The following is a 23,051-nucleotide window of genomic DNA, read 5'->3' as shown; positions in this document are numbered from 1 at the left end:
CTACCATTTTCTGAACATGAGATGCATTCTCACCGTCTCATATCTTCATCAATTTCTCTCATCAAATTTTCATTGTTTGTAAAGTGTCTGATTTCCTTGGGTTAGATTCATTCTACAATATTTTTAAGGTGTCTCCTTGATTTCCTTTTTTGGAGGTATATTTACTATATAATGTTTACTATATACGCTATATAGTCTTACTATATAAGAAGACTCCTGATTATTACACATTAATTTTGTACCCTACTATTTTATGAACCTGTATATTAGATACAGGAGTTTTATAGCATATTATTTAGGGTGTTTTAGGCATAGAATATTATCTGGAAATAAATATATGTTGGCTTCTTCCTTTCTTCCTTTTTTATTTCATTTATGTTATTGTTCCTGCTAAGTATTCATGCATTGTATAGAACAGAAATGAAGAAAGTATATATATTTGTCTTATTTATGATTTTAAGAAAAAATATTTCAATGTTTTTCTCTATTTCTGATTAAATTGACTTTAGGCTTGCTGTAATTTATCTTTATTATATTGAAATTTATCCACTGTATGCCTAGATTTTGTAGGACTTTTATATTGAAAAGATTTTGGTACAGGTCTTTTCTTTGTCTAATGAGAAGATCATGTTCTTTCTCTTCTTGAGTATATTTATGCACCTAAATTCACTTAATATTGAGCATTTCCACCATGTTTGAGTTAAAGCTGACTTGTTCATGTTGAATGATGCTAATTATACTTAACTGTGAAAAAATCAAAGTAAAACTACTTTGAGGTTTTATTTTGCCTTTTATTGCTTAAAATAAGACAGATGCCACTTTTGATTTGGGGAAAGGAAAGAGAAGACATATTCACTACTGATGGGAGTGCATACTTGTTTAGCCATTACTAAAATTAGTGGAGAGGTTCCTTGAAAAACTAGAAATAGACTTACCCGAAGATCCAGGTGTACCTCTCTTTTGTGCATATACCCAAAGGACGTACTTACATCACACTACAGAGATATTTGCTAATATATGTTCATTGCTGCCTTATTCAACATAGACAGAGAAAGGAAACAACCTAGACATCTATTCACTGATGAATATGAAATCTAGATAGAAATCTAGTGAAGAAAATTTGGCACTTTTACACAACAGAATATAATTAAGCTATAAAGAGTAAGCACTATAGAGAAACTGAAGAAGGAAAGTAAACAAGCTATAACTTATTAAAGTACACATCACAAGTCCCAATAGAATGTCCTCCCCTCTGTCTCAGTTTCCCGGTAAGTGAAGGCTTTCATGGGACATGCCCCTAGATGAGAGAAGCATGAAAGAATGGCAAGTAGAAGGATCCAGAGGGTCCTAGAAACCTACAAGTAGAACATTATGATAGGCAGATTTGGGCACAGGGGTCCTGCTCAAACTAAGACACCAGCCAAGGACAATACAGGCAGTAAACCTTAAACTCTTACCAAGATCTAGCCAATAGACAGAACATTCTCCACAGTAGAGTGGAGAGTGGGATATTACTTTCTCATGTACTCTGGTGCCTCACCTTTGACCATGTCCCCTGGAGGGGGAGACCTGGTGGCACTCAGAGGAAGGACAGCAGGATACCAAGAAGAGACTTGATACCCTATAAGCATATACAGGGCGAGGTAATCCCCCTCAGGAACAGTCATAGGGGAGGGGAATAAGGGGAAAATGGGAGGGAGGGAAGAATAGGAGGATACAAGGGATGGGATAACCATTGAGATGTAACAAGAATAAATTAATAAAGGAAAAAAAACAAAAAACAAACAAAAAAGGTACACATCACAACTAAGCGCATAACCCAGATGAAGGACAACACAAGACAATGAATGCAATCTACACACACTTTTCAAACATGACTGTAAACACGATATATCTTCAACTAACCACACCAAAGACAGGAAACAGCTCTATAATTAAAATGCATACAAAGTCCATCAATTGTCAACAAGAAAGCCAGCTTTAAATATAGACATCGGTTCAAGAAAAAGATTCAAAGAAGGATTCTTAGTAATCAGTCTCATGAAACAAGCAGATATTCCAATTTTAATATCTGAAAAAATATACTTCAATTTAAAAATAGTCAGAAGAGACAAGGTAGGTCATAGCATAATAAACAAAGAATGGATTAATGGAGGAAATAATACAATACTAAAGATATATGCACCAAATGCTGGTGCATGTACTTTCTTAAAAGGTTTATTAATTGAATTAGAGGTTTAGAGGTACAGATTAACACAAACTAAATAATTATATGTGATTTAAACACCTCATTTTCTCCGATAGATAGCTGATTCAGAAAAAATAAATAAATGAACTTCTGAAATAAATGGCATCTCACATCAAATGGAATTACTAATTAATTAACTTAAGAATATCCCATCAAAACCCCAAAGAATGTACAATATACACATCAATACATGGAAGAGTCTCTAAAGACAGGTCATATGGTGAGACATAAACCAAACTTTGTCAAACAACAACAACAAGAAGAATCAAAACAACCCTAAGTATTCTAACAGACCGCTATTCAACAAAACTTAAAATCAACAGCAAACAAATCTCTAGTTTGTATATGAACTCATGGAGACTAATCAACTCATCAGTGAATAATGAGTGAGTCAAAGGAGAAGTCAAGAAAGAAATACAAAGCCGGGCGTGGTGGTGCACGCCTTTGATCCTAGCACTCGGGAGGCAGAGGCAGGTGGATCGCTGTGAGTTCGAGGCCAGCCTAGTCTACAAAGTGAGTCCAGGACGGCCAAGGCTACACAGAGAAACCCTGTCTCGAAAAAAACAAAACAAAACAAAACAAAACAAAAAGAAAAAAAGAAGAAGAAGAAAGAAATACAAATATTCTTAGAACTAAATGAAACTGACATCAAAACACACCAAAGACCACTGAACTACATTAGACCCGTTTTCTCTGTCTAACTCTAACAGGATAGTAGACATGATCATGTTGTTTTGAGGATTGTGGGAGGACTTTGGCACTTTCAGCAAGAAAAGTCATCAAGTATGCAAAACTTGGTGAGCTGTTTTGTGAAGGCTTGGAAGGTAGGAATGTTGAAGCAGTGCCAAAAATGGAAGCCTGCTTTGTGATGTTTCAGAGGGAAGCTGATAGCCCCTTAATGACTCTACCACTGCGACTTTGAGTTAAGTATCTAGAGTTCTGGTTAGCTGGGACTGAAGAAGCAGCCATGATTAATAAAATACCAGAACACCTGAAACTTTTTCTGTACTGGGACAATTGATGCTGGTCATCTACAGGTAACTAATCAGCTAATCTGCAGGGATTAATAAGAGACCAGCATCTACTCTACTTTACAGTTGTAAGGAGGTCTATTCATACCATCTAAGAATAGGAGGAAGAAATGGGGAGTAGGTGGGATAAGAGGATTGCAAGAGGAAAAACGGAAAGAGAGAGCTAAAAGTAGAGGTCATTTGAGGGTAGTATAGAAACTTAATACAATAGAAACTTTCTAAAATATATACGTATCTGAAGGTGCTCCAAAGGAAATTCCCAAATAATGGAGGCAACAGAATCTCAGCTAACCATCTCTTGTCATCAAATTAAACCAGTACTAGAAGTGGGTTTACATATAATTAAGTTGTTGGCCAAAGGGATCCCATGGGAATTCCCAAACAACACTGGCTATTTCCAGTACAATTATGTGCTTTTCACAAACTGACAGCAAGGCTCAACTGGTGAAGACAATACCTAAACAACTAGTTGAATGTGCATAAGTCCAGCTGGTGTCTACATAGATACTTTACCCCTAAAGTATAGCATCTTTGGTACAGGAAGATACTCTGCACACATTACCAAAAGAGAAACATAAACACCAAACCAGCTACAAACTCCTGCTTGCTGGATTTTCTAGGGTAGCTGTGGTACAATGATTGTGGGGATAGCTAAACAAAACCTGATTTGACTTAAGGCCTACTCCACAATATGGAACATAATCTGGACACTGCTTAAATGACCAAGGATGATATAGCCTAGGGATCTAAGGTAAAACAACAACTTATATTTTAAAAAGTCATAAAATGTCTTCTGGTGATGTTTTATTATATGCATAAATCAGTGCTTGTTTCATTCACCACCTGAGAAACTATCTTTTGTAGCAGATGGAAAAAAATACAGACCTGCAGGTAGACATTATGCAAAGAAATAAAGAGACGTTGGGTCAAGGAGCCCTAAATAGATGTCTCTGTCAAATTCTTCCCTTTAAAGCTTTGGGAAACCAATGGAAAAAGAAGCAGATACAGGGTAAGAGGCATATAGGATGGAGGACAACAAGAAAATTAAGCCTCTAAATCAACATGAGCAAAGTTCATATGAACTCACAAGAATGAAGCTGTACCAGCTTCTCTTCATAAACACTGTCTCTTCCAATTTAGCGTTTTCATGAGATTTTTGAGTACGGGAAAGAGTGAGTCACTGATTCTTGTGATTTCTCTTTTCCTTCTGTTGGTTTGTCTTGTGCAACTTCAATGTGATACTTTTTGTTTTATCTTATTATATTTTATTTTGTTACGTATTATTATTATCTCTTTGGTGACTGCTCTTTTTTAATGAGAGACAGAAAGGGAATAGGTCAAGTGGGAGAGGAGGTGGGAAGGAATTGAGAGGAGGAGAGGGAGGAAATACACTAATCAAGATATACACAAGAAACACATTTGTTTCAGTAAAAAGCAAAACAAAGAAAAGAAAGACCAGATCCTTTACATGAAATTGTCTGGGAAGTGTTTCCTCACATTCGGCATATGCAAGCTGTGTTAAGAGGTATCTAAAGTTATTTCTTTTTCTGGTACGCAAATTTGGTCATATGGAAGAGTCTTCCAGGTGGTGTTGATTCTAAAGGAACAGAGGCCACTGGAGAACATGCTGTGAAAGCACCAGGTCTGAAGTGACTGTGCATAAAGTTGAGGCTTCATACCATAAAGAGAGTCCAGAAGAGGCTAATGGAGAAAGTGCACTCCAGTTACTGCCGTAGTAGACTCCAGCATTTTGGAGATGCCAGTAGCATGGGAAGACCATCAAGAACAGAACAGCAATGGAGTGGAGCTGTTCTGAGCCTAGAATGTAAGCTGTGTGTTTTGTAGAAGAAGGAAATAGAGAAGTGATCCAGGCTCTTTGGAGAAGGGCAGACATTCATGAGTGAATCCTAGATATGGGATAGTTGGTGATTTACACTCTTGGAATTTGATTTTGCTTTGAATGATATGACTCTGTCATGGTTCCTTTTTGTAGCTTGTCTTTGATACTTTGTGGGTTCTTCTTTTATCTCATCCTTTGTATTCCTGGTTTCACTATGTAACCCAAGATAGGAGAGAAACAAGGATAAAGGAGAGAAAGGAATTAGGAAACTTCCTGAACCTAATTACTTTCTTTTTGTTTATTCTTTGACTCTGGCTACTAACAAACAGTGACCAAGAACTACTGATTCCACCTCTCCAGGCCTTCTAACTTATGTGCCCACTGAAATATTGCCTGTGTCAGGACATTTTATTGCACAATGAATCCCAAGATTGTGTACTGGAAAAATAAATCTGTTTGTAGTTTTGGTGTGGCTCAGCCCTACCTAGAACACACTTTTAATTCAAGAGTTTTCTGTAAACAAGATTAAATATAATCAACCATAGATCAAGAGACAGCAAATAATCAGTTGACAGGGAGTGAACATAGGGAAAAAAATAAGAGATTGAGAGGAAATCTAGAGAACAGATGGAGAGATGCTCAGGATGGAGAAAGGAGGGACATTCATTTTGAGGGGTTTTTAAGACAGCATGGAGAAGGAGAATGTAATAGTAACTTTCATTTTCTTGGCTCTATTGTTGTCTACAAGGCTTAGTACCTCCTGCTGGTCTAGGCATAGTCCTCTCCCAGCTGACTTACTTATTTATTTACTTTTTATAATTAATTTATTCAGATTACATCTCAATTGTTATCGCCTTATTTATCTCCTCTGGTTCCTCCCTCCCTCCCTTTTTCTCCCTATTCCCCTCTCCTAGGTCTGTGACAGAGGGACCTCCTTCCCCACCCTATGATTATAGCCTATCAAGTCTCATCTTGATAGTCTGCCTATTCTTTCTCTGAGTGCTAACATGGGGAAATAGAAGGATCCAGAGGGTCCCAACTGACTTATTTAATCTAGCTTTTCTCAGCCCATAATTGCTCTGCTTGGCTTTAGATAACTCAATAATCTGCTCTAATCTTTTGGCTTATCATTTTCTGGCTCATTCTGACATTACCTGAGAGTTCTCTCTCCCTCCCTCCCTCTCTCTCTCTCTCTCTCTCTCTCTCTCTCTCTCTCTCTTTGTGCAACCCATCTCTCTATTACTTTCCTGGTAAAACTGCCTGCTCTCTCTCGCTCTCTCTGAAAAACTGCCTCTTAAGTGGCTTCCCTTTCCTCTCTCTTCTCATGAGGAGTTGGGTGTATCCTATTCTGCTAAATCTCTGATGCATCATCTTTCCTGCCACTCAATTAGAAGTCACATGGGTGCGTCCTTCTAAAAACTAGTTTCACTTTCATTGTTTGGAATTAAAGGCATGTATCACCATGCCTGGATTTAAGCTTTTCTTTACTTGGATGGCTCTGTCTTGGATCTGTTTGCCTCTGTCTTCTAGATTAAAGGCATGGTTGTATTCCAGTCAGATCAGACCTAGACTGTCCACCGATGTGATCTCTTGCCAGAACAGCATGTTCTGAATTAACATTTCTCTACAGGAGAAGGGATTATTTCCTTCTGGGATGCCCACTGAGTAAGAAGATCAGCTAGATTCTTTCTCTGCCTCTCTTAGCTCATAGGCTTTCACCCCAGCCTCTGGCTCCTGAGTCTATTTGTAAAATCAAATAGTTGGGATTTTGTTTAAAAACAACAGTTCCCAGGATTCCAAATGTCACCCAATCACAGAAATTATCTTCAGCTGTCAAAACCACACTTCTGCAGCAGTTCAGAGCAAATTAGGATAAGTCACTGAGGTCAGTCCAAAGTGGCTGTACAACCTTATACATGAGATTAAAATGAACCCAACATTCCAGGATTCTCAATATTCTCTTTTTGATTGTTTTGTTTTGTTTTGTTTTGTTTTGTTTTTTGTTTTGTTCTGTGCTGTTTTGTTTTTGTTGTTTTTTTCAAGATGGGGTTTCTCTATGTAGCCTTGAATACTCTCCTTTGTAATTAAGAAACTATTTAACTTAACTTTGATGTTTTAGGATCTCACAGTGGAGAGACTTTCAATTTAAAGAGACTGAATGTTTCCATGCTTAAAAGTCTTAAGACTGTGGGACTTTTAAAGTGTGTAAAATGTTTCACAGTGTGATGCTTATATTAATGTGTGATCTTGTGGATGAACACAAAAGAAAGGTTGTTGCTTTACAGTGATGTTCTAAGTGTGAACCTGATGAAAGGGCCGTTATGCTTTATTGTTTCATGTCAATTTAACACACAAAAGAAGTCATCTTAGAGGAGGGAACATCAATTAAGAAAATGCCTTCATAAGATTAGGCTGTAAGCAGGCTTAGGGCATTTTCTTAATGGTGATTGATGAGGTACAGCCCACCTCATTGTGGGTAGAGCTATCCCTTAACTGGTGGTTGTCTGTTTTTATAATAGATCTGCTATTCCTACCCTTACTAGGATCAGGACTATAATTGGTGCCCATTTAACCCTCACTAACATTGAGTCAGCTTCTTTTTGAAGTGTATGATAATGAAATTAGAGACATACAACTGTTTAGTTTGGTGAGTAAGAGACTGGAGAGAGCTCTGTTCTAATTGGGACAACTGCATCAGATCCCTTGTTCAAGGACCATTATGGAAGAAAGGTAAAAAACATTGTGAGAGTAAATGGTGATGGGCTTTTCAAGGATACATTATTCACCTAATGTAACATGGCTGTTGCACACATGAACTCAGTTACTGCTACTCTATACATAAAACCAGCTGTGAGTTGTGAAGGGTCATAAGACATGCCATCCTTAGCTGAGTACCTATGGACAATTGATTGCTGAGGGGGAAATAGAATTTTGTTTTCTTTTGAGATTCAGCTAACCATTTCCCCCCTATATTAGTGTTTTCCAACCTATGGATCACAACCCTTTTGGGACCCCATTATTAAGATCATAGTCTGACATTACCAGATAGCCCTTGAGCTCAGTGCTAAATTGAAGGATTCCCTTCCTAACTGGGTTTCCTCCTCTCTGCCTGATCTGGGGAAACCTCAGTTCCTCTAAGGAGTGTCACATAGGCCTCAGGAAAATTACAGGCTCAACTCTTTTCCTGAAAAGAAACCATGTCAGTGTGCACCTGGGAATTCCTGAGAATACCCTTCAAGCTAATGAGATTTCTTGGCTTAGCTTTAAACCAATGACTTTTTTCAGTACTTGGAAATTTTTCCCCTGCCCCCACCCCTCCACCCTTTGCTGCCCATAAGATAATTAAGTACTCTATTCCCTTTCTTATGATAGTCTGTGGTGCTGCATGTAAATGAAGTATCCCTGGCACTCATAGCCCCAGTAAATCAACCACATTCACCCCCCAAAAACCCCTCCTACTGCCCAAGATGTATAATGTACCTTTTTCACAAAATAAACTCTCTCTCACTCCATGACTACCTGAGACTCCTTGAAGCTAACAGGCACAGGCCTTTGCCCACACCCTTTGCCATTAGCGTTGTTTCTTAATGGAAGGGCTGTAACACTGCAGGATTACTGCCAGCTTTGGAGGCTTCTACGATTAACCTGTGAGATTAATTACTCAGTGTTAGCTTCTCAGTTTAGGAGTGCTGAGTTTCTTTTCCTGGCTGTTCTGGAAGCAGCCACCCATGGACTTGTTCTTGTTGCATAGGTCAGGTGTCAGAGACCTGAGCTCCTTGCTACCAACTGGCCTGGTATTGGCAACTGAGCAAAAAAAAAAAAAGCTGTAACACTTATGGGAGGGGGGATAGAGGGGAGGAGGGATCTTTTTTCCCACAGCTCTGGCTTTGGCTCCACTGGAGATCTCCTGGCAGGAATCTACTTTCTGTGTTCCATCCTTCTCAGTCCAGACAATGCCATTCCTGAGAGAGGTGGAACCTTTGTCTCTGCACTTCACCTTTTTCCACCCAGAAACCAATGGCTCCGGGGTCTTCCTTAAAGAGGAGCCTGCAATTCCAGCCTTGCAGTGCCCAGGCCTACCAGGAAAGATGGAATGACAGTATGAGTTTAGGAGAAAAAGTAGTGGTGGTAGCAGGGCATAAGGGAAGAACTGGAGGAGAGGGAATAAAGTATGGGTTTAATCATTTAATCATTATATGTATGTATGAAAACTCTTTAACAATAAAAAATAAAAGATATTGAATAAATAATTGAGGCTGTTTCCCTAATGTTTGAAACTAATCTTGATATTCCTATGATTGACTTGCCTTTAGGCAAATAAAGCTGCCGACTATATCTGGCTGTAATATGTGCTTGAAATGCCTATTAATGTAACACAATAAAGTCCCCTTTGAGAACTTTTAATGATATTAAAGATAAAAGTTGTGACTGAAGGCAGACTTCTGAAAATTAGTTTAAAACATATAATAGATTTTCTAAATTCATAGCCACAAAGAAAAGAAAGGCAATAATGATTCTAAATGGAGACAACCTAAATTTCACATCAGGGATGGCTTTTATATGATATTCTATGATTGCATGAAGACCACAGATTCCACAAAGGCTGTTACTTTATGGTAACAATTACACCTATTTAAATCAAAGGGAATTTTATACTGTAGCAGAGGGATTGAATTGAGCCCTGAGTAATTAATTAAAATGACAAATGCTCGTAAATGATTAGCATAGACCATTGTAATTAGGCGCTCACCAGGTGTGGTAAATACACTGTTTTCCACTTTCAAAAATTGCTTATAGCCAAATGGCAATATGATTTTCCAGTGCTCATTTGAAATCCTGATTCTCCAGTGATCTGGTTGCAGTTCTTCTTACAAGAGTGAATATTCATGGGAAGATACAGAGATGATAAAATAATTGACTGCAGGGTTATAGAGAATCATTGCTCTCTGTTGGTGGTAGGGGAGTGGATGGCATCATTCACCTGCAGTTGAGAAGAAACATAATTCATACTTTGTCTTCGGAACAAGGTTAGCTAAAAAATATTCTGTACCTTTAATCTTGAAAGGATTTTATATTTTAGTTTCAATTTTAAGACAAGTTTTTACAAATTTTCCCAGAATAGACTTTGTATCCTACTCTAGGCCAGGCATGCTGTGAACCTGTGAGTCTCCTGACTATACCTTTTGCACCGAAAGATTTACAGAAATTGTCTTTAAATAAGCTGAGATAGTTTTTAGAAGTTTGATTGGTAATTTTCACAAAATAGGAGTTCAAAATTATTATTAATGATGATTTCCCCTACTGCGAACTCATCCATAAGAAGGTGAAGCATCCTAGGAGGTTTAATTTAGTGCACTACCTTGAGTTACCAAATGCAACTTCTAATTTTTAGGTTTTTCCCATGAAAGGGCAATTGCTTTTAATGTGCTTACTTATATTAGAGAGAGATATTGGTTTTGATGTAGGCAGGGTGGTGTAATCCTGTAATCCAGCACTGTAGGAGGCAAAGACAGGCAAAAAAAAAATCTCTATGAGTGTGAGTCCAGTCTCATTTACAAAGTGAGTCGAGAAAAGCCAAGGATACACAAAGAAACTCTCAAAAAATGGTTTTGAATACTGATAGATGTAGAGGTTAAAGAAATGAGTGGCAGAAATGACTTGTCATAAATATAAGAAAAAAAAGGAAGATAGAATGTCTGCAATTATTACATGCTGAAGTTTCTTCCTAGGAAGCAGTGAAGTGTCATGGTTATTGCCTACAGCCCCTGCAGATTGACAAATGGGCTCTTGTTACGCTAGCCACTGGTAATTTAAAATAATGCGTAAAGCTATTGTGTAGGAGGTTTCATGGCTTACTTCCCTCAAGTAGCTTTAGATATGCTTGCAAAGCTAGCTGTGTACGCTGTGTAAAAGGTCTAGTCAGGAGGATCACAAGTTCACAGCATGCCTGGCCTGGATAGTATAAAATGAAGTCTATTCTGGGAAAATTTATAAAAACTTGTCTCAAATAAAAAAAATTAAAAGGAGTTCTTCAGCTTTTCATAGAGATGCCCTAAGATAAGGGGTCGGTACCTGAGACTCATAGTAGCAGAGGCCATGGAGACTGAAAAGAACACCCTTTAACTAGGCAAGACTCCTAGTTGAAGGAGGAGAACACCAACCCATCCACAAAACTTTGATCCAAGACTTACCCTGTCTACACGACATGCAGGGATAAAGACAGAAGACATAGACCAGGAACTGCGGGACTGTCCAACCAATGCCTGGCCCAACACATCCCCACCGCATGGAACACAGCCAACCCCTCATACTATTAAGGATACTCTGCTATGCTTGCAGATAGAGCCTATCAAAGTTGTTGTCTGAGAGGCTCCGCCCGCCAATAGTTTGAAACAGATGCTGAGACCCACAGCCAAACATAGTGTGAAGCATAGGGAGTCTAGTGGAAAAGTAGAGGGAGGGATAAAGGAGACCAGGAGGTGACAAGAGCTCCACAAGAATGCTGACAGAGACAACGAACCAAGGCTCAGAAGGTCCTGTGGAGTCTTAAGCACCAGCCAAGGACCATACAGGGACTGGACATAGGTAGCAGATGGGCAGCTCAGGCTTCATGTAGATCCACTAGTAAAGGAAGGAGGGGCTGTCTCTGACCTGGACTCTATTGCCTGCTTTTTGATCACTTCCCCGTGACTTCACTGCCTTGCCAGACCACAGAGGTAGTGGATATACTTAGTTCTGCTATGACCTGGTGAGGTGGGGTGAGTGGGTCAGGGGCCTCCTGTTTTCTGAGGAAAAAAAAGGAAGAGAAATAAGGTAGGAGGATTGGACTGGGGACTATGGAATAGAGGGGACTATGACTGGGATGTAAGGTGAATAAATAAATAAATTAAAAAATGAAGTCTACTAATTCAACTCAGATGTACAGATGTTCAATTCCCACTACACCTCCAAAAACCAGAACTTTCACACCTTCAGGAAACTTGTTTGGGACCCATAGCCAATAATCAAAACTATAGTCAAGATTTAAAGAATGGAATTTCTAGTCCTAGATCCTATGCTACCCCAAAAGTATTCATTTATTTATTTATTTGCCTACTTCTCCAAGTCCCTGGGCTTGACCACACCCAATGCAGATGTATAAAATCTGCTCACGACTATCACAGACACAACTAGATACAAGATTCTTGTTGGACATAGCTAGGGTGACTAATTACTCTCCATCTGTGATCTTCCCAGAAACTGATAATTTTTGACAATACTTATTTTGGAATTGTGACTTTCATATATAAAAGACAGACATATTAGGATAAGGAAGAAATAAAAATTTTTGATTTTACATAAATATCCTGCTTTTTATACTTTCAGTAAAGCAATATTTGTACTAATTTGGGCCACACTGGGTAAAGGATTACCTGGGCCACATATTACAACTACGCAAAACCCAAAAAAGTGGATGAGCCAAAAAAAGATTCATATTTAATTTTCTTTTTGGTAAAACAACGTCTAGAGGCAAAGCTAGAAGAAAGTTTTTATTTGTTTCATATTAACAGATCATAATAATTTGGTTTATGATAAATCAGCTGTTAATGAGGAAAACCTATTTAATACTGATCTAAAAATATAAAAAATTACATTAATAGAATGAATAAAAGGGAGTTTTTTTTAGAAATATACTTGGGTGACTTTTATTTGGTTTTTGTAATTAGGCAATATTATACTCTCTTTGTTAAGCTTGAGGTTAATATAAAACCAATTAGTGTAAATTAGACAGTATAGATTTACATATCACTGTGGTAAATCATAAAAGGGAATATCATATTAGTATGTGATTTCTCAAGACAACAGTTAGGTCCTGTTCATAAAAGGTATTTCTTTTAAATTTTACTTGATTTTGCTATGCATTATTTTGGGAATAGATTACCTGATTGATATTTAATGAAATCAAATATGAAGGAAATAACTTTTTGTTGAATTAACTAATATTTCTGTTTGTTACTTAGACCCTACACTTGGCTAGTTTATTGACTACAATTGATATTTTGTAGTTAACTGTCTATATTTGCTATTACTCACTTTTTTCTCTACTTTTACTCATATTAGCCTCAATTACTGACTAATATTTGTTTTAAGATCTTTGTGACAATATTTAACATTTAAATAATTAAGCTAATTTACAAGTCTACAGGAAAATACTGACGTTAATTACAGATAGTTTTTCATATTTTTAGGTGCCAGAGACCTATTGGCTACTCTTCTGCAGTGGCTGATACAAACACCTCACAAGTCCACAAGGAGCCCAGTTTAGAAAGCATACTCCCTTGAAACTGCTGCTAGTTCTAAGTAAGGTGCTTGGAGAACTGAGTTCAAGGATATTACTAGAGAAGTAGAGCTCACCTGTGTAGGAACACTTTTCAGAAACTGAAGCCCCCTTCCAAGTAGCTACAAGCACATTTTCCTGAACTCATGGCCAGAAATATCACTTTAATTTTGACAAAGCAACAAAAACAACAAAATGAGAGAGATAAACATGTATTTAGAGCTTATCTTCTTGTCAAAAATGTTTTACCTTTTCTGTTCTTGATATTTGGTCCTACGTATGACTCATTGCCTTCTTAGTATAAACATTTTAGAATAATCTCTTGGTTTCCACTTTCAGGAGGTCATGCTTTCAAGGATACTGAGCATGACTTATTTATTTTAACAACTCCCAGGCCTGCTATAATTACTGTCACATTTACGAATTCAAACTCTTAACTGAGCAGTGACACACTAAGTCAAAACCCCTTGCTGTGATTTTTTTTAAAAGATAGCCTAGTTTGATAATTGAATGTAGTTGAATTAAAGGTGAGTAAAAGATCACAGAAAGAAGAAAAGATCCCAAAGCAACAGAATGTTAATTCTGTAGGAGTCAAACCTCACGGTCTTTATATACATTTTCACATCCCTGCTACACAGAAGGGTGAACGGTTATGACTGAAGTCACAGAAATTATTCACATGCTTCATTGAGTACTTTCTAAACTTGTCTCTATTTACTACAGGTTGTGAATTCCTTATGAGAAGTGTAATTTTTAGTTGGTATATCTACATCATGACATATGCTTATGTATTTAACAAGATTCTCATGGTTTTTTTTTTTTCAAAATATCTTACACAGGTGCTCTGGAGGTTACTACACATAAAGATTTTTTAAACAATCATGTACACGAAACAATGTTTGTAGGGTAGGATTTTCACATCGTGAAAATATTTGGTCTAAAAAAAGATTTTAGATTTTGTAGTTTGATGAATGTTCTAAGACTTTAATTCATAGCTACTACTTTCTGGCCTTGACTTTCTCTAATCAAGACCCATATCTCATTATTTCAAATGCTTTGGGGGCCACAGATTGACTACTTACATGATCATTTACTGATTACAGGGGATAAATTTGGACCTTTTCTTGAGTTTTAATCATGCAGTTCCTTAACCTCACCTCTGTTTACTTTTTCTATGGTTTTCATATTAATAGCACCACTCAGGAATCATTTTGGTCTTACCTTGTGCTAATATTTAGTCCCTTAAAGCAGAAATGTTTTCATTTAGAACACATAGTAGCTAATTATTTTTTAAGTGTTACCTTCTCATCTATTATGAACAATAAATAAATAATAATTTTATGTCAATTTGTCTATATGTTATCACACAACCTATGTTTTATTAGCAAAATATTTTATTATCTTATTTTTTAAAACTCACATTTTTTTTCTGTGGGGGGGGAGAGAAATTTATGATTTGGAATCAGATATAAAGAGACACCTCTAAATTTGAATCCCAACTCTTTGAGTCTATTTATTTCTTTTCTCCCCATTTATTTATTATTTATTTAATCTCTTTATAGTCTGATGCCAACATCCTCCCTCTTCTCTTCCAGGTCCCAGCCTCACAACCCCTCTCTCCATTTTCCTTCTTCTTCTTCTTCTTTTTTTTTTTTCTTTCAGAGAAGGGAAGGCCCGAAGTGGTATCAATCCACCTAGGAACCTCAAGTCACAACAGGACTAAGCACATCCTCTCCCACTGGGGCCTGCAAGGCAGCCAAGATAGAGAGAAGGGATCCAGTGGCAGACAAGAGTCAGAGACAGCTCTTGCTCCCATTGCTAGAGGAGGAACATGTTGCCATGCTGCACTTCTGCTACATGTGTGTAGGGGACCTAGGTCCAGTTCATTCGTGCTCTTTGGTTGGTGCTTCCCTCTTCCTGAGTTGCAATGGATCAATGTTAGTTGACTCTGTAAGCCTTCTTGGGGTGTTCTTGTCCCCTCCATAGCCTTCTATCCTTCCTCCCACTCTTCCACAGAACTCTCTTAGATCAGCCCATTATTTGGCTGTGAGTCTCTGCATCTGTTTCCATCCCCTGCTGGATAAAGCCTGACAGAAGGCAGCTCTGTTAGTTTCATGTCTGCAAAGATAACAGAGTGTTTCAAGTTGGGCCAGTCCTTGGTTTGCCATTCCCTCAATCTCTACTCTATCTTTACCCCTATACTTCTTGTAGGCAAGGAAAAATTTGGGTCTAAGTTATTTTTTATTATTTTTACATATACATTTATATTATTACATATATATATATATATACAATAAACTACCTACAGCAAGAAAAACCATGAAACAACCAGAAATTGTATAACTGTTACGTTCATAGTGTTTTGCCTATTTGTATCTGGCAGCCTTAAAGAAAACATCTTTCCTATCTTGGTGTGTCTCAAATTCTGAATGTAAATCAATATCTATCATATCTTGTCATTATGTGGCAAACAATACCCTTGGCAAACTGTCTTTGTTTCTACCACATGCAGAATTATGTCTAAAAATAGGCAAGCTTAGATGCAGGCAGAGTCAACCACCAAACTCTGCCGAGTCAGGGTAAGCAAGTCCCCAATCGTTCTTGACTCACAAGTATGTCTGTGAGATATATTGGTCCAGAAGGCTGAAGATGATGCCCCAACATTATAGAGAGTTTTGGGTGACTGTTTAGGCAGCAAACTGTCTCTGTCATCTTCTCATGTGGAAAGCTACTAACCTGCACTCCCAGTATACTCAGGCAATCAATTTTATTCCTTCTCAAGTCTCTGATGGCATTTAAGACAAGATAGTTTAGTTTTACAATTAAGCTTAGTTGTTTAAAGTTTAAGATGTTACTAGATCTATATAGATGTTTTATGTTGGGTCTAAGGTTTTATGGGTAGTGTCCCTCTCCCTCCAATGGAAGTCCCACCTTGCTACATGAGGTGGCCACCTTAGACTTCTTAAACCATGCCACTAGAAGTCTCAGCTAGGGTTGCTCCTGCTCCCATGGACTCCTTGGGAGCCTCCCCTGCCCCAGAGTGATTTCCGCTGTACTGATTTCCATTTCCTCTCCCAGTCCTCCCCCTACTATGTACTATAAATAAGTATTAAATAATTTTACACGAATTTGTCTTTATGCTCTCACATGTCCTACATTTTATCAGCAAAATCTGTTATTTCCAACTTTTAAAATCTCATCATTTTAAAATATATTGTATATGGGTATTTTCCCTTGTCGTTCCATACTTTTAGGACTAGCAGTCATACTGAACTAGTAATTCTTTGATTATATTTACTCTGTGTATTTGTTTATCTTATATAATTTATCAAAGCAAATTCTCATGTTGAAATCGGAAAAATCATAAAATTTAATCAAATAAATTAAATAAATACATCTACTTGGCTTCCATTCAGATAAACAATAGAATATATGACTCACACTTAATCCTCTCACTATTCTAATGAAAACACCATGCTCCCATTTCCTGGTACAAGGTTATCCCAGTCATGATGACTAATATCACACATGTTCCCTTTTGAAAATGTAACATGTGCCTGGAGAGATAGCTTAGTGGTTAAGGCACTTGCCGCTCTTCTAGAGAACCTGATTTCAGTTCCTAACATCCTGTCCAGTGGTACAGAAAGGAAGCTAACATATATCAATTATATAATGTCTTGGCTATTCTTTATGGTTTTAAAGAAGCAGCATGAGTAAGGCATCTCATAAAGGAAATAATTTAATTCAGGGATTGCTTACATTTTCAGACGGTTAGTCCATGATCATCATAACAGCCAGTGTGGTGGCAGGCAAGCAGGTAGGCATGGCACAGGAGTATTAGCTGAGAGCTTACATATTGATCCACAGGCAGGAGGCACACACACACACACACACACACACACACACACACACACACACACGGTGGAGGGATGAAATGCAGGCTCAGACTACTGTGGTTTTGAAACTCCAAAGATCCACCCGAAGTAAAACACCTCTTCCATCGTCTACTAATCCTTCCTGAACAGTTCAACAACTGGGAAGCAAACATTCTAATACATGAACTTATGGAGGATGTTCTCACTTAAACCAGCATTCATCGTTCACTACGTAAATAATTTGCTTTGTTTTCTTAATTTATTTACGTATTCGTTTTACATCCCAAACACACACACTACTTTTTCTCCTCCTTCTCCCACCCCCCCCACCCTCTTCCTCTTTCCCCTCTTGTTTTCTCCTCAATAAAAGGGACCTTCCCCCCTTACCAATCCATGCAGGCACATCCAGTCACAGCAGGACTAAGTGTATCCGCTTCCAGTAAGGTCAGGTAAGGCAGCTCAGCTAAGGGAAAGGAATATGAAGTCAAGCACCAGAGTCCATGTCAGAGACAGTTCTGCTCCACTTTCTAGGGAACTAACAGGAAGACCAAGTTGCCCGTTGGTTGCGTATGTGACAGGGCCTAGGTACAGTCCATGCCTGCTCTCCGCTGGGTGTTTCAGTCTCTGTAAGCTCCAATAAGCCTAGGTTAGTGGACTCTGTTGGTCTTCTTTTGGAATTCTTGTCCCCTCCTGGTAATTCTATCTTTCCTCCCACTCTTGATACCTGGAGCTCTACCTAATGTTTGGTTGTAATAGCTGGCTTTTTTTTTTTTTTTAAATCTGGCTTCTTGAGCCAACATTATCTTTGTTAAAGTTCCTCTCACTAGTGTGTTCAGTGCTACTGCTGTGCTTGGTATTGTTTCCATGTACTTCTGTTTCCTTGTTTACATTTTAATACACAGTGCTTTGCTATGAAAAGCATTGTTTTGTTTGCTTACTTTAATATTCATAGGCATTTGCATTCTTGCATTTTGCATAACTGAGGACATAAATTATATGTGGTATGTAAAGCTGCTCAGGAACCTACTCCACTTGCTGTATTAAACAAAAACTTTTCATTTTGTTTTTGGGATTATAATATAGTTACAATATTTCTTCCTTCCTTTCCCTCCCTCCAAAACCTCCCGAACACCTCCTGCTGGCTCTCCTTTGGATTCATTTTCACATTTTACCCAATTTTTATTTCATGCATGTATGTATATGTAAATTTACATATGTTCCTAACTATAACCTGTTCCGTCAGTATGATGTTTTATCTCTGTGTTTGTTTCTAGGTTCTTCTTTCTACTTATCTTCTAAGTACTTGTTCCATGCCCATAGATTTCAATCCCCATCATACAAGCTTACTTTTTCACAAGATGCCATTAATATAAAGAGGCACCAGACCCACCCCAGGTCGGGGTACATAAAGCAATCAACTAAGGAGTATTTAACCCTAAATGAGTTATCAACTTTCTTCCCATGTGAATGAAAAACCATTAGAGAAGAGGGAGAAGGAAGATTATAGTTGTCAGAAGTTGGGAATAACTGCCAGGGAACTCTCTTTTGAACGTGAGAGTGCCACAAAGTCATGAACTCAAGGCAGCTGTGGTTCCCCGGTGTGTTGGATAGTCCTATGTCAACTTGACACAAGCCAGTAATGGTCTGAAAAGAGGAGACCTTAGTGGAGAGAAAGGTCTTCATAAGGTCCAGCTGTAGAGTGTTTTCTTAATTGTTCATTGATGAGGGAGGGCCCAGTCCATGTTGGGTAGTGTAGTCCCTGGGCTGGCAGTCCTGGGTTATGTAAGAAAAAGGGCAAGCCATGCTGAGCAAGGATGTAAGCAGCACCCCTACACGGGCTGTGCATCAGCTCCTGGTTACAGGTCCCTGCCTTGTTTGATTTACTGTCCTGGCTTCCTTCAATGCTGGATTATGCCATGAAAGTGTAAATTAAATAATCTCTTTCATCCCCAGCTTGTTTTTGGTCATCGTGTTGCATCATATTGAAAGAAATTCTAACCAGGACACCTGCAAAAGATATAAGTATACAAGATCAAGCCAACCAAAGATCAGCATTGGTGTGGAGAATCTCAAGAATTTCTACTTGTAGCTGAAGTACTCTGGAAGTTCTCAAAGATGCTAAGGTAGGGAGAGTCAATATTCTTTTCTTTATTTTTCTTTTTTAAAATTTTTTCTTTACCCTGTATAATATTTTTACACATATACTTATATTATTATACATAAATACAATAAACTACCTACCACAAAAAGAACCGTGAGACAATCAGCAATTATATAAATATTAGGGATCTGATCACTGTTTGCCTAAGGTCCCATGAATCTCCTTACACCTTTATATAACTTCTTTTTGGTGTATATGTGTTTATTACTTCTGTATGTGCCTAATAGTGAAACTTAAAAAAAAGTTAAAACAAAAGCAAAACAAAACAAAAACAAAAGAGTAGGGTGTACACAGAGTTAAACTTAGTGGATAATAGCATACATGATGGTGCAATATAAAAAGTAATATTGGTGTACTTCCTGAGCAGAGCTTAACATTTAAAGTCAATTTAATTTTAATTATACATATGTGGGCATGTGCACACATGCATGTGTTGGTGTAATTTTAAACATTTATGTTTCATTTCTTTTGAATGTGATTATACAGCTTATCCATGGAGGCTCACATGCCAAAGTTTCTGAAATAACTTTGTTTCTTTTCTACCTTACTGTTTCTAGCTCTTTCCCTACTGCTCTCAATTTACATGTACTGCCCCTTATTAATGCACTTTGCTATTAGTATATCCAAACAATTACTACTGTCATAAATACCTGGTATGAACAACTTCAGGAAGGGAGAACTTAATTTGGCAAAAAGCTTTTTGACATTTCAATGATTGGATGGCCGTGTATTTGCAGAGTATCATGAAGGTACTTATTTGTGCTGGAAGAGTGTATTCCCCTTATGGTGGTGCAAAGCAAAGAGAAGGAGAGACAGAGAGACAGAAAGAGACAGAGTGACAGAGATACAGAGAAACAGAGACACACACACACACACACACACAGAGAGAGAGAGAGAGAGAGAGAGAGAGAGAGAGAGAGAGAGAGAGAGAAAGTGTCAAAGAGGGAAATAAGAATGAGGAATATGTTCTGTGACCCAGGGGGAAAATATACAGCTCCCAAGGCTAATGCCCCATGGACTTGGCTTCTTCAGCCAGACCCCCAGGTCTTAAAGTTATACAACTCATCATAACTCACTGTTATCTGGGGACAAAACTTTTTTGAGCATCCTAGGCGATATATTTAAAGTCAAAGAATAACACTACCTCCATTGTTTTTCATGTGATAATTTATGAGGCCTGTGTATCAATGCACACACACACACACACACACACACACACACACACACATCTGTGTGTATCTATACACATTGCTCTACTAGCTTTTTGCTCTTTGACCCTGTAATCTCTTCTAAACTTTTCTTGCAAAATAATTATAATACTGTTGAAGGAAAAGTGACTATTCTTCTTAAAAATATGTTTAACTTCCACAAATAATTATTTCAATGTCACTGGATAAGGAAGCTAATCTGAAAGCTTGTAAATTGACTTTTATACATACAACATAAACACATGCTGAAATAAATATTAAATCCAGATATATTTATAACATTTGCTTTTATCTTTAAGTAATAATTACTTCTAAAACTTTTATATTAAAATATTGCACCACATGTAGCAAATGACATTTTTTGTAATACTCTATTGTCATAAGATTATAAATTATGAATGGAATACTTAACAAAATATGGAAAACAATTATAAAACAGTTAATACTAACTAATAAAACATTGTAGTTCTCAAATAATTTAGGATGTCAAATAAAACTTTATTTTATCATGGTATGGAGGAGAAAAAGCAGCTTACTAGTAATTACATTCACAGTAGTGTGAAATAAATGTTGGGTTTAGAGAAAGCCTCAGTGATAAAAGCTTAAGAATACAACTCCTCTTAATATCACACATTCTTAATAGATAATATAAAAGAGAAACAGAAGTTTGAAGAAAGTGAAACTGTGTGTTCTGATAAATAAACAAATTCTCCAGTTTGATAAGGAACTATTTATCAAAAGCAAGGCTCAAGTGGCTTTAATACAACTTTGCTCGAGGATTGAAGAAGAGAAAAGTGTACTCCAGGATGGCAAAGATGGAGAGGAACTCTGTAGAGAAAAGAAAAATTAATACTGATGAAAAGACACTTTAAAAAGAACAGCCAACTCTGCCCGCATCCAAGCTTGCCGCTTTTTAGGCAGAATTCTGTCTGTGGTGGAAAGGATGATATTTTGCCCTGATATGTTAAGCAGATTCTCAGTAGTTCCTGTCTCACAGTTATGTCTGTCATATATGTTGGGCCAGAAGGCTAAAGATGATGCTCCAACATTATAGAGATTTTTGGGTGACTGCTCAGGTGGCAAACTGGCTCTGTTATCTTATTTGAGAATCTACTAACCTGCACTCCATGTATACTCAGGAAATCAATTTTATTCCTTTTCAAGTCTCTGATGAGGTTGAAGACCAGGTAGTTTACTTTTCACAATTAAGCTTAGTTTTTTAGGGGTTAAGATGTTTTTAGGTCTAGATAGATGTTTTAAGATGATAACGATGAGATATGATAGATTTTGAATTACATTCAGAATTTTAGATGCACCAACATAGGAAAGATGTTTTCTTCAAGGCTGTCAAATACAAATAGGTAAAACATTAACAATGTAACACTTACATAACTCCTGATTGTTTCATAGTTATTCTTGCTGTTGGTAGTTTAATGGATATATGTGTAATAATATAAATATATGTAAACAATAAAAACATTTAATATAAAAAAGTGTAAAATAACAGTCAACGACTACATAAAACAGTGGGAGAGAGAGAGAGAGAGAGAGAGAGAGAGAGAGAGAGAGAGAGAGAGAGAGAGAGAGAGAGAGGCTAGCTAATGATGTCATGGAATCCAATTTCATAGCTGTGGATGGAACATGATTATGATGCAAACATACTTACCCAGATCTAGCCAATGGACAGAACATTCTCCACAGTTGAAGGAGAGTGAGATATGACTTTCTCACATACTCTGGTGCCTATATTTGACCATGTCCTCTGGAGGGGGAGACCTGGTGGCACTCAGAGGAAGGACAGCAGGTTACCAAGAAGAGACTTGATACCCTATGAGCATATACAGGGGGAGGAGGTCCCCCTCAGGAACAGTCATAGGGGAAGGGAATAAGAGGAAAATGGGAGGGAGGGAGGAATGGGAGGATACAAGGGATGGCATTACCATTGAGATGTAACAAGAATAAATTAATAAAAAATTAAAAAAAGAAACTTATTTAGAAATTTAAATTTTATTTCTTATGTAAATTTGTAATGCATAGTTATTATTTGGAAAGCATGTGTTTACTACCATAATATTATAAGTTATGAGTGTCTCTCCATGGCGAAGCTTTAAAAACTGGTTACTTATTTAAATTACAAATGTATTTATTATTTGTTGGCTTGTCTATTTATATGTGTGTACGCATGCACATGAGCAAAAGGGTGAGTGTGAAGGTTGGACGATAACTTTGGGGGGTCAGTTATTCTTTCCTTCATATGGATCCCAGCGATTTAACTCAGGTCATCGGGCTTGGTGCAGAGTGATTTTTATCTACTAATCCATCCCACACTAAGCTGATTTAAGTGTGTGAAAAAAAACAAAGAAAGAACAGG

General features: G+C 37.5%; 2 long non-coding RNA genes across 2 annotated transcripts in view; both read right to left on the bottom strand.

Moving 5' to 3' along the window:
* Positions 1 to 23,051, bottom strand: part of LOC311584946 — a 744,261-nt gene that overhangs the window by 78,061 nt on the left and 643,149 nt on the right. The gene's annotated exons all lie outside the window — the stretch shown is intronic.
* Positions 9,948 to 22,204, bottom strand: LOC311584945. The gene is made up of 3 exons (XR_014775046.1): positions 22,069 to 22,204; positions 17,699 to 17,774; positions 9,948 to 10,100 (listed from the first exon to the last, which is right to left on the bottom strand). It is a non-coding gene; the product is annotated as an uncharacterized lncRNA (long non-coding RNA).

This window comes from Acomys minous (assembly GCF_964271855.1).
Source record: "Acomys minous genome assembly, chromosome: 15".
In the NCBI taxonomy this organism is placed as follows: Eukaryota; Metazoa; Chordata; class Mammalia; order Rodentia; family Muridae; genus Acomys; species Acomys minous.
This window is presented reverse-complemented; position numbering and strand designations above follow the sequence as displayed.